At 35.8% G+C, this 2,441-nt stretch overlaps 1 long non-coding RNA gene across 1 annotated transcript in view; it reads left to right on the forward strand.

Moving 5' to 3' along the window:
* LOC103583445 overlaps window positions 1-1,313 on the forward strand; it is a 7,666-nt gene extending 6,353 nt beyond the window's left edge. Inside the window, exon 3 of the long non-coding RNA XR_549857.1 lies at window positions 1,148-1,313. This is a non-coding gene — a long non-coding RNA (uncharacterized LOC103583445). The remainder of the gene's footprint in view (window positions 1-1,147) is intronic.
* The last annotated feature ends 1,128 nt before the right edge of the window (window positions 1,314-2,441 follow it).

The following is a 2,441-nucleotide window of genomic DNA, read 5'->3' on the forward strand; positions in this document are numbered from 1 at the left end:
TATTAATTGTAACGTATTGCTCTACATACGTTTTTTCTACTCAGTGTATGTAAATTTTATTGCCATTTTTACCAAACTGTCTCGTGGAGAAGTTCATTTTTTCTAAAGTTTGTAGCTGGGGCTTCCGGTCAAGATGGCAGAATAGACAGTCCGTAGCATCACTCTCTCCGAAAAATCAACCAATTTACAATGGTTAAAAAGCAATGGCAGCCAANAATCACACCTCAATAGATATAAGAGAATTCACACTGAAGAAAGTCCCTATGAATGTAATGAATGTGGAAAAACCTTTCCCTGTAAGTCAAACCTCCATGCACATCAGAGAACTCACACAGGTGAGAAACCATATGACTGTAAGGAACGTGGTAAATCTTTCTTCTACAAATCACACCTCAATAGATATAAGAGAATTCACACTGAAGAAAGTCCCTATGAATGTAACGAGTGTGGGAATACCTGTCCCTGTAAGTCAAACCTCCATGCACATCAGAGAACTCACACACGTGAGAAATCATATGAATGTAAGGAATGTAGAAAATCTTTCTTCTATAAATCACACCTCAATAGACATAAGAAAATTCACAGATAAGAAATGAATGTGAGTGTGGAAAAGCCTTTCACTGTAAGTTAAACCTCAGTACACACCAGAGAATTCACATAGGTGAGAAGTCATATAAATGTAACACATGTAGAAAATCTTTATACCACAAGTCAAATGTCAGTAGACATGAGAATATTCACATAGGCAAAGACCCATGGATTTAATGTATGTGAAAATACTTTCCCCTAGAAATCACACCTGAGGAGCATCAGGGAAGACACACAAAAGTGAAGCCTTATAAATGTACAGCTGTTTTTTGGTTACCACAGGGGATTGGTTCCAGGACTTCTCAGTCATACCAAAGTCTGTGAATGCTTAAGTCTGTTATATAGTGTGGCATAGTATTTTTGTAACATTCTGCTGTTTAATTAACATGTCCAGTTTACTTATAATATTAAATAAAATGCAAGAACTATATGAATAGTTGTNTACTTATAATACTAAATAAAATGCAAAAACTATATGAATAGTTGTTAGGGTGTGTTATTTGAATAATTTTTATTGTAGTATTATTTTTATCTGTTTTCACACATTTTAAATCAGCAGTTGGTTGAATTCTTGGATGTAAATCATGTGGATGTGGAAGGCCAACTAACAAGTGTGGAAGCCTCTTCTGTCAAAAGTCACACCTCAGCAGACATCTGAGAAGTCACACGGGAGATATTCTGTATGGCAGAGACTAGCTATGTATTATGCAAAAATACTCTCCTTTCTTTTCCACACTTAGCATGCATATTCAGCCTCTTATTGTGTGCATGACTATGTAACTGAGCTCTCTATCCAGAGGAATAGGGACACAAGTGATGAACATTANTATGAATATTTAAATTCAGACTGTATTCATGTTTTTTCACTTAAAACTGAATACTTGAAATTAGGTAATTTATGAGGGAAAAAATATTGCTTACAATTCTGTAAGCCATGAAGTCCAAAATAGAGGATTTGCATCTACTGAGGACCTTCCAATGGGTAGGGACTCTCAGTAGATTCCAGGGTTGCTACAGAATATCACAAGGTGGTGACAGTGACAAAAGCATGTTCACATGCTTTCTTTCTCCTCTTATAAAGCCACCAGTCTAATAACTGATAATCCCCATTAAACAACAAGCCCACTAATCCATGGGCTTTTATTAGTCCATATATTAATCCACTTATGGGAGCAGAGCCCTCACTATTTAATCACCTCACAAAGGACTCACCTTTCAAATACCACAGTTGGATTTCCCACACTCAGCATGTCACAATGATGACCAAGCTTCAATAAGAACTTCAGGGGTGGGGGGCAGTACCTGAACTATAGCACAGACATTTATTCATACACTTATTTTTTAACCACATCTTGAGGGCATTTTAAGCACTTTTAATTGTGTAGTTGTATTTACAGCAAGAGTTAACAAAATAGCATCCTTCTTTCATACAGTTTGCATTCTGATGAGAGAGAAATGTGTGTGTGTGTGTGTGTGTGTATGTTAAGTAGTTATATTAGAATCATGAGGAATATTGAACCAGAGTGAGAGGTTTAGAAAATATGTTTGGAGAAGGAAGATTATTGAGTGCTTAACTTTTACATACTGTCAGTTTGACTTAACTCTTTTCAAAAATTTGACATATAATATATAGATGAATATAAAATGTCAATTTGAGAGTGGACATCATTCTTGGAGGTACACACTTGGAAATCAGTGGCTTAAAGCTGATTTTAAAAGTCATGCTTATAGAGAAATTCACCTAGGGAGTAGATAAGAAAAAGAAAATGCTCTAGAGGTGAGCCTTGTGTACTACCATATGAGAAATTATAAAGCTAAGGAGGACCCAGCATAGGAGCATAGAAAGTGTTAGT

This window comes from Galeopterus variegatus, unplaced genomic scaffold (assembly GCF_000696425.1).
Source record: "Galeopterus variegatus unplaced genomic scaffold, G_variegatus-3.0.2 Scaffold23108, whole genome shotgun sequence".
In the NCBI taxonomy this organism is placed as follows: domain Eukaryota; kingdom Metazoa; phylum Chordata; class Mammalia; order Dermoptera; family Cynocephalidae; genus Galeopterus; species Galeopterus variegatus.